We start from the raw sequence: 10,802 nt of genomic DNA, 5'->3' as shown, positions 1-10,802 counted from the left end.
TATATATATATATAAAGTAAGATGTAAGATTCTATAGAAGGAATATTTTTAGCCTATAAGTCTATACAGTTCAATATAGTTGCCACTCGTCACATCAACTTTAATTAGTTAATTATAACTTAAAACCCACTTACTCCATTTTGTTAATCACATTTCAAGTGCTAATAGTTGCTCTCTCAGCCAGTTTAAAGGAATACTTCTGTCATCACAGACAATTTTATAAAACAATCCTTCATGCAGATCCATCTTCTAGACAATAGATCCAGATTAGAGTGGCTTGTCTACCTCAGCATTTTTGTGGCTCAAAATTCTATATTTATAGAATAGGGAAGGTTCAAGGTGTCCAAACATTTTAGATTTCAAAAATATAGATCCCTTCATCATATCCTGTTATTTATCTTTTCTTATCATTCTCACTCCTCCCCTTTTTCCTAAGAGAATCCTGACTTAGGATTGTGATCACAATACTGATTTAGGGTTGTGCTGGGAGATGGGTCATAATTTATTAGCCCATCTAACAATTGTGCTTTAACTTTTTGGAGGCTCCTTTGCAGCTAAGAGTGGTCATGTAGCCCATTCCAACCAATAATATTAAACTGAAGCCTGCTGGAGGAGTTTCTAGGAAAGCCTTTGTCTTGTTCATGACAGACACATGACCGAATACTGCTGATTCTGCTTCCTTCTACCTTAACATGGAAATGCATCCATGTGGTTACCGTGATGATAAGAACCACAATGCAAGAGCTCATTGAACAGAAGTATGTGAGAGTCTTAGTGTGTAAAGAACACAGTGAGCATGTGAATTAAAGGCAGCAACTGATTTTCATTGATTTTGTTGTTACGTAATACTGAGATCTGTTTCTATTAGCAGAATGCTTCTGGGTTTTGCCCGCACCAGTCGATTCCCTGAGACCAACTGGGTGTCTTACAGTTTCACTCAATTCTGACAGCAGAGATCCCACAAATTAATGATGTAGAGCCAAACTACACCTACTTCAGACACACAATGTCAGGTTACACTTTTGACTACATATATTTACCAACAATAAATCATGAGCCCATCCTCCGGTTTGATAATTTGCTAAAATGACTCATAAAGAGAGACCCTTCACTTACTATCACTGGTTTACTATAAAAGACAGGAGTCAGTTACAACCAGCTAGAAGGTATATCTAAGACAAGGGATTAGACGATGAAAAGTTCAGAGCTTCCATGCTTTCTCCAGTGTACCACCTCCCAGTGCACGCATTCACTTACCTGGAAGTTCTCTGAATCCCATGTTTTAGGGTTTTAACTGAGGTTAGCAGAGACATGTTTGATTAAATCACTGGCCATGATTGAGTAAATCAGTCTCAAAACCTTCATCTCTCCCCAGAGGTGAGGGGTGGAGCTGAAAATTCCAATGCATTAATATTCTTTTTTTTTTAAAGATTGATTTATTTATGCTTACAGAACTGGGGTACAAACCAGAGGTGTGGTGGGTGAGAGGACCCACCAGAGACAAAGCAGGGAGCCGAACAGGCAGATTGACAAAGTACACTGCTGAAGGGAGCAGTGGACCGACCAAGAGAATTCTGCCATGCTATGTGGGTCAGCTCCCCAGCTGGGGATCAAACTTGTGCTGCAGTGGCCTCAGAGAGCTTCATAATGTGGTGCTTTAACTCATTGCACCACCAGGGAGAGCCCAGGGAGAGCTCATAATATTCTTTTTGAAACGGTTTATTTATTTATGCATACAAGAACTGTGTTACCTACCAGGGGGTGGGTGAGAGGATTCACCAGAGACATTGGAGAACAGAACAGGCAGAGTGAGTGAAGTACACTGCTGAGAGGAGCAGCGGATGGGTCAGGAGAGGTCTGCCACGCCATGTGGGAGGTGAGTTTGATCCCAGAGGAGTTGTGGGTGAGAGGACCCACCAGAGACAAGCAGGGATCCAACTCATGCTGCAGTAGCTGTGGATAGTTTCATAATGCTGCATTTTAACCCGTTGTGCCACCAGAAAGGGCCCTGCATTAATAATACTTTCTTTCTGACGACATGTTCCCATTCTGAAGCTATCAAGAGGTTCCCAAGTGACCAATCATCATTAGCATTAAAAAATACACAATACACTTAACACCCTGAAAGTTCAAAGGTCTTGCATGATCTTGAATCAGGAGCCAGGACTGGGAGAGAGTGGGTACTAAGAACACAGAGTATTATAACAAACAATGCTCCCAGTCAGTCTATCTCCCTCAAAATTGCAAAGTTTTTAGATGTGTACAAGGAACTGGGTGGGAACAAAGATCAAATATTTATTTCTTAAATCACAATAAAAAAGATAAAAACCGATTTACTTAAGTCATTTTTAGTTGAATTTTCCGTCACTTGCCTGGTAATTGAAATAGGATCTGAATTTCTTACAAATGGGGAAACCCAGGGTAAGTTAAATTAAGCAATGAAACAATGTAGCCAATGTCAGCACATCTTGCTAATGGCAGAAATGGGAATGAAATCAAGTGGGATTGTGCCAAACCTTAACTGGAAGAACGGGGCCAAAAATCTCCTTCAGTTATGCCTCTATACTTCGTGGTTCATTTGGTGTTAGATGGAGTACTAGTTTCTGAAAAAAATGAAGTTTCCTCATTGAAAACTTTATCAGAATGTCTAGTTAAGCTCTTTCAATGACCAACCTACCTCTTCTTGACTCTATCAGTAAGTATTAATGTCATTATTATACAAACCTTAATTTTTCAAACCTTACTTGGGGATTTTTTACCCATTTACTATGGGTCATCACCATTGTAGATCATTGCTCATCTGGACCCTTCAAGGTTGGCATTGTACTGTATATTTTGTGGGGAAATGTATGATGAAGGAACTCTGTCCCCAGAAACACATTTTGAAGTGGGTCATTACCCCAGTACCTGTCTTTTATTTGGAATCTTTTTTTTTATTGGAAAGAGTCTTTAAATATATAATCATATTAAGAGGACATCGTAATTTTTTCTCTACAACCATCTCTTGTGTCTCCTGATCTGTTTCTTCCCCTGTCCCTCTTAATCTCAGACACCTCAGGATGCTTATTGATATCCACTAGTTTTTGAAAGTGTTTTACATTATCAGGTTGTCTGCTGTGATTGTTGGAAGTCTGTTTTATCATTCTTATCTACTTTAATTCTCTCAAATTTCCTCCCCCAAAATGATGTGTTTGATCCTTTCATATAGCAACATAATACTACATGTTTTTGATCCACTGATGGATATTTAGGCTGCTTCCTTGTCCTCGATATTGTAAATAATGCTGCTGTGAATAGTGTGTTATTGCTGTTGACGATGTTTTTTTTTTTTTTTTTTTTTTTTTTTTTTTTTTTTTTTTTTTTTTTTTTTTTTTTGGGGGTTTTCCCGTTAAGGGTGTTTTTTTTTTTTTTTTTTTTATTCTGTCATTCTATGCCTAAGTGGGATTGCCAGGTCAAGGTGTATTTCCATTTTTAATTTTTCAAAATAAATCTAAATTGTTTTCCATAATGTTTCACCAACTCGCACTCCTGTCAAAAGTGTAATAAGATTCCTTTTTTGCTGCATCATCTCCAGCACTTGTTGTGAGGAATGTTTTTAATATGTGCCATTCTGTCCACGTGTGATTATCTCACTAGAGGTTTACTACACAGCTTTTTTATTAGAATTGAGGATGTATTTTTTCATATGTTTTTTGGCCTCCTGGATATCTCTTCCTATCTACTGTACATTTGTTGATTGTGTTATTTTCTAATTGTTAAATTGTATGAATTTTTTATATATCTTGGATATTAATGCCTACCATTTTTATATTGAGTAAGTACTTTCTGCCACTCAGCAAGGTGGATGACATCAGACTTAATTAAGACAGACCCTAAATTTAATCACTAGCTAAATGTCCTAAATAAAATGACTGGAGAGGGAGTTTTGGAGACACAAGGATACACTAGAGTGGAAATGGCCATGGAAAAGGAGCCAGAAGTTGTAGGGATGCATCTACAAGCCAAGGAATACCAAAGATTGCTAACACCTGGGAAGAGTCTGTTGTTCTTCCCTGGGTCCTAGGGGAACATAGTTGTGTTGATATCTTGATTCTAGCCTCTGGAATGAAGAGAATATACTTATGATGTTTTACGCTACCTGCTTTGTGCTCATTTATCATGGCAGCCCCAGGAAATTAGGGCCAGTGGTTGTATAAATTTCTTTGTATCTCACAACTGAGAAAAGTGGGGTCCACACACAAAAAAAAAACATTTAAGTTATGCATTGGAGCATTGGTTATATCTGATATAACCCAGGTATATCAAGTAGGACAGTTGGTGAAAGGCCGAACTCTGAATTCTTCATTTTTTCTACAAAAGTCTTTTAAGTACAGATCCAATCTTAAGGATACAGAGAAGCGTTTTCAAGGAGTCCACAACTATTGTGCAGTTCTTGAAAAGGATCATATCATTATCTCCTTTGCTATTAGTAGTGATATCCTCAGGAAGTGGTTTTTCTTCTTGTTGTAGATCTCTAGTTTACTCTCTGTCTTTAGGGATTTACATTTTTCTTCATTTTTGGTTTTAAACAATTTATTAAGAAATTAGCTGTCAGTTTTGTTATTGAAAATAATGCATGCCAAATGACAAATAGGCACATGAAAAGATGTTCATCCTCTCTATAATTGGGTAATCAAAACAACAATGAGATATGTATGACCTCACACCCGTTAGGATGACTATTATCCCAAAAAGAAGAAATAACAAGTGTTGGAGAATGTGGGGAAAGAAGGAAAGCATTATACACTGTTGTCAGGAATGTAAATTGGTATAAGCCAATATGAAAAGCAGCATGAAGATTTTTCAAAAAATTAAAATTCCATATGATCCAGTTATCTAGCTTCAGGATATTTACCCCAAAATACAAAAGCATTAATTCAAATAAATGTACATCCAATGTTTATTTCAGCGAGGTCTAGAAATTAAGTGCTCATTGATAGACTAATAGGTGAAGAAGATATATTATATATAAACAATGGGTTACTATTCAACTATTAAGAATATAAAATTCTGCTATTTGCAACAATATGGATGGAACTAGAGGGTATTAGGCTTAGTGAAATAAGTCAGATAGAGAAAGACAAACACTGTATGATTTTATTCAAATTTGGCATGTTGAGAAAACGCATAAGCTAGATAAGACAAAAATAAACTTTGTCTATGAGATAATTTAGTGTTTTCCAAAATGAAATGGGGAAAATATGGTGGGTAAATCAAATGAAAAGGGACAAGTGTATGGTGAATGATAGAACTGGACAATTTGACATCTATTGGTATATATATGTATATATATGTATATATATATATATATATATAATTGAATTTCAATTGAAACCTCAAGCTTAGTTTTTATAATGAGATGTTCCAATATTTTTAAAAAAGATTTTATTTATTCATACAGAATTGGGGTACAGGCCAGAGATGCAGAGGGTGAGAGGATTCACCAGAGACAGAGCGGGGAGCAGAACAGGCAGAGCGATGAAGTACACTGCTGAGGGGAGCAGCGGGTGGGTCAGGAGAGGTCTCCCACACCATGTGGTCACCTCCGAGGCAGGCAGGGATAGAACTCATGCGGAAGTGGCTTTAGTTTCTTAGTGCTGTGCTTTAACCTGCTGCGCCACCAGGGAGGGCCCGAGATGCTCAATATTTTTTGATCTTAAAAATATGTCTATTTCCTCTAATTTCTCTTGAGATTATGTTTTTCTATCAAGTTTCATTGACACGATCATGCTCCTAGGTGTGGTTTTCTTCCAATTCACTCTGCTTTGTGTTCATTCATAGGTGTTCTTGAATTTTTGATGTTTTTCATCATTTCTGGAAAATTATAGTCTATTTATTTTCAGTTGATCTAATTTATTTCTCACCTCTATCTAGGACTCAATTACATCTATACCAGGCCATATCATCATGAGCCATTTACTTCATAGGATCACCTACAATTTCCATCTTTTTTATTCCATGCTTTAGAACATAGATTTCCTACTGACCTATCTTCTTGCTTGTTTATCCTATCTTCAGCTTTATTAGATTTGCTGGTAGACATGTCAATTGAATTCTTAATTTTAATTATTATATTGTTTAATTCTAGAATTTCTTTTTATTTATAGATTACATTTTCTTCTAAAAATCATTATATTGTTAATGCTAGATATTTTTGTTTATAGATTATATTCTCTTCTAAAAGTCCCCATTTTTTAAATTTTTTCTTGAACATATAAATCATGGTTATCTTAACATCTGTCTTCAAGAATTCTAATATCTAGACTTCCTGTTGGGGTCTGATATGTGCTCTCTTCCTGAAATATTAATTTTGTGTTGTTTACAAATATACTACTTTTTTTAATAATGATGGACATTACATATGAAAAGTTACAAGGATAATTTGAGATTCAGATTGTTGTTCAATATCTCTAGGGATATACTTTCACTTCTGAGAGACAGATAGTTCTGATCAATTTAATCCAATCTGTAATTGTACTAATTAGAATCTGAATGTTAAGTTTTATGAGGGCTCTTCTATATTTTTATCACCTCTATTACTAATATGGCAACAGATATATATATATATATACAAGAACTCCTCCTTCTTAAAGATCCAGAGCTATAACTTTTTTAAAATAATTGTGACACTGTGGGACTAATTTATCAGTCGCTGGCAGTCATTTAAACATTAGCAATGGGACTCCCCAGTGGCCTAGGTGTTAAGTGTCAGCGTTAGCCTCTCCACAGCCTGAGCTGACTCTCCCAGGGAGCTGACCCACAGTACAGCAGAGCTCTCCCGTCTCCTCCCCACCCCACTGCTGCGCACTCAGCGTTGGATTTCAGTAGATCCTCTTGTTCTATTCCCTGCTCTGTCTCTCACCACCCTCCATCCTCCCACCCCCACTCCCAGCTTCTCTGGCCTACACCCCAGTTCTCCTACACAAAATAAAACAAATAAAATTAACCATCAGCAATGACTCAAAAGGAAATACAGAGCCGAATGCTAGGCTTACTTTTTTCTTACTTGTCTCCTGAATCTTAGGATCTTAGGTCTTTACTCAATAAATCTGAAATTCTGTCAAGTAGATTTTTTTTTTTAATTTATATATTCTAGTTGTTACTGTTAAAAACATTTTGTGATGCAATTAAGCTGCCATAGCCAACCAGAGTGAAAATCCAGTACTGCTGCTTTTTGTAACCTTGGAGATGAGCTTTATGAGTCTTGTCCTACAGAGAAAAGAAGAAACAAATTTCTGTTCTCCTGTCCCTAGTAAGCCTGTACTATGGAGAGTGAGTTTCTGTTTGTTTGCACAAGATAAAGGAGGCATCCTTTGCATGGGAGGTGGCAATGTCCTGTGTATGTACGCGCTTGCTCTCATCTACACTTCACTTCTGATTTCCAGACAGAGTAAATACATCTAAGCAGAATCATGAATTAGTGTTCCCTTTCTGTTCTCTGAGCTATTTGATAAGCAATGTTTTGCTTTCATTTATGTCATAATTTGGGGAAATGTCAGATAAGACAATCCTTTCATCCCAACTAATGTGGGTAGTTAATACTGATTTTACAATTATAATTGATATTAATTTAAATGTTTGTATTGGCTTCTAAAAATGTGATGTAATGATCAGAAGCATAAAGTTTTCCATCATTTTATCATCAGTTTATTAAACTATTTTATGTTGCTACACAGTAGGGGGAAGATTTAGAAATTTAGTTGTACAATTTAATTATACAGTTTCTAGTCTTATATAGTCTCATGTAGGAATGTTTAAAAAAAGATTATGCATACAGAACTGGGGTACAAGCCAGAGGTGCAGGGATGGTGAGAAGGTCACCAGAGAGACAGTGGGGAGCAGAACAGGTAGATTGACAAGCTACACTGCTGAGGGGAGCAATGGGCAGGTCAGGAGAGGTCTGCCATGTGGGTCACCTCCAGGGATGGGAATCGAACTCACACTGAAGCGGCTTCAGCTAGTTTGTTGTGCTGTGTCCTTACCCATTGCTCCACCAGGGAGGGCCCTCAACAATTTTTTAAATGTTAACTTTGCACAAAATTTTGGAGCTAGGGAGAATCTTAGGTATCTTTCTAGATCTACTTCCTTCTGAAAAATAATCCTTGTCCCCATCCCAAAAATAAGTCTCTGGAAGTACTTAACTTTGTTAAGAAGACAAAGAGTTACCTGAATGCTAATGAAAAATAATGAAAAAGAAAGGGAAAAAGTCTGTAATTAGAAATCATACTCCTTATCCCTCTTCCATGGATATAATGAAATGTCTCCATGTGCCAGCCACACAGACACTGATGCTCTCAAGGGACCCTCAGCCCACTGGCAGATACTTAAACAAAGAGTTATGTGAAGAGTCTGCAGGGATCCCAAAAGAATTAATAATTAATTTTTCCTGGGAAGTCAGAAAAGGATTTGAGCTGGGGTTAGCCAATGGAAGGATCCACAACCAGACTTCTGATAGGGCACCTACTGGTTTATAGAATTATGAAAGTGCAGGGCACACTTGGGGAGCAGAAATTCAGTGTAGAGGCAACAAAAGGAAACAGGGCTGGAGGCACACTTGGGTATAGATTTTGAAAATCCTACATGCATGCATGCAACAAAATCTGAACATTAAAGACAAGGTTTTTATTTATTTATCTTTTTTAGAGATTTATTTTTATTTATTCATACAAGAACTGGGGTACAGGCCAGAGATGTGGGGGGTAAGACAACTCATCAGAGACACAGAGAGGAGTAGAACAGGTAGATCTCCAGAAATACAATGATGAGGGGAGCAGCAGGTTAGATAGGAGAGGTGTGCTATGCCATCTGGGTCAGCTGCCTGGCCAGGGGTCAAACTCATGCTGCAGTGGCTTTGGATAGTTTCATAATGCTGCACTTTAACCACTTGCGCCACCAGGATGGCCCCAAGACAAGGTTTTTAAATATTCCAAAGCAAAGGAGAAACATGATGGATTTTGGTTTTTAGGACTAACCTTAACAGAATTTTAGATTGAAAGTGATAATAAGAACATACTGTTGGATAGGGAATGGATGCCCTTGGCACTTGTCCAGACAAGAGATAAGGACATCTTAAGTGCCGAGTTATAATTATTTTTATGCATTTGTCCTCCTGATCCACATAGACAGAGCGATCTGAGTTAAAAAGTTAGAACCCAATAGATATTGTAGTCATTGGACTGTGAAGCTGAATGGAAAGGAAAAGAAAACATTATTATTATTATTATTATTATTATTATTATTATTATTATTATTATTATTTGGCTAAGGATATTAGGTAAATGGTAATGCTAGAATTTAGATAAGAAGGAAGTACACAAGGTGGAGGATGAATTGGATGAATTTAGACAAGCTTCCATTTGGCTTTTCATAGTGACATTCTGAGGACAGTTTTGAAATAGTACTTCTATTGAGTGGCTTACCAATTTCTTTTCTCTTAAGATCTCCCTCCTTCCCCTTTTCTCATAAGTACTACAAGATTCTCTTTACTTTTTACAAGATTCTCATACCTTGCCCATTCCTGATGTCGAACCAGAGTTGAAAAACTAAGAAATACCAATAGATTCTTGATGATTTTTTTTTGTTATGGGGAGTGTCTTTTTTATTTCTTCTTTAATGCAGCTAGTCAACTAGTTCGCTTCAGTTTATACTCTTTATTAGTATAAAGAGTACTTCAGCTGCTTTATTAGTTAAGATAGTGTTTGGTTGCATATGTCAGTAAATCAATGACATTGACTTCAGCAAATACAGAATTATTTTATTTCATATACTAAAAAACTCAGAGGTAGACAGTCAAGTATTAGAATGGCTTTTTAGGAAATTGTTAAGGATCCAGGCCACTTCTAGTTTCCTTTCTCCCACCCATAGTAACACCTTTCATTTTCATGCTCTCAAAATGGCTGTTTTACCTCTAGATACTATACCTATGTCCCAGGCTAAAAAAGGAACAAAGAGACAAAGTCATGAGTATGCTAAATTTGTAGGTTCTTAGCTCTAGAATATAGCTTTCCCAAAAGTTCAAGAAAAAGAAAATGATTCTCATATGTCATTGCCCAGAATTGGGACACATGACCACACCTACATATAGGGAAGCCTCGGAAATTAAGTTTGTAGCAGGGTGCATTGTTGTCAAAATGAATTGCAACTTGTAAGTAAGAAAGAATGTATGTTGGGGGCACACAACCAGCTGGTCCTGTCAGTCACATTTTCCTTTCAGATATAAAAAGGGCAATGTCTCCTTGCAGGTCACAGTTCCCATTGATCTTTTTGCTGTCCAAGCATACTCAAGATCGAGGAAAAGAGGCCAAGGGATCTAAGGGAAGGGTCACATGGGAATAAGAGTCTTACCTATTTTCTCCAGTAACAAGTGCCTTTCTAATCTCCCCCACCCTCCTCCGCCAGCTTCATCCTTCCACTATCAGGCATCACATAAAGATGTTTCAGTCACATATGTAACAATGGTACCTGTATGTGACCTCGGTCTGTGGGAAGTTGTGTTGTCTAGTTTTGTGTAACTAGACTCTATAACATCTGACACATTTCCAGAACATGTCTCATCAGTAGGTATACTGATGTATAATTAATTATACGGGGGGGAAAGAGTTGTTTAGAGTTCTAGACAATACTGATCCAGAAAGGCTAGACTTGAGGAGAGGAGAGAAGCCTGGGCTGGTATTACTGAGGCAAACAGACACAAGCTAAATTTCAACTTTGTACTCATTAGAGAAGAGCTGAAGGATATTTTACAATGACAGGGTCAAGAAGGA

Source organism: Condylura cristata, unplaced genomic scaffold (assembly GCF_000260355.1).
Source record: "Condylura cristata isolate star-nosed mole 26May11 unplaced genomic scaffold, ConCri1.0 scaffold00024, whole genome shotgun sequence".
Lineage (NCBI taxonomy): Eukaryota > Metazoa > Chordata > Mammalia > Eulipotyphla > Talpidae > Condylura > Condylura cristata.
Note: the sequence above shows the minus strand (reverse complement) of the source record.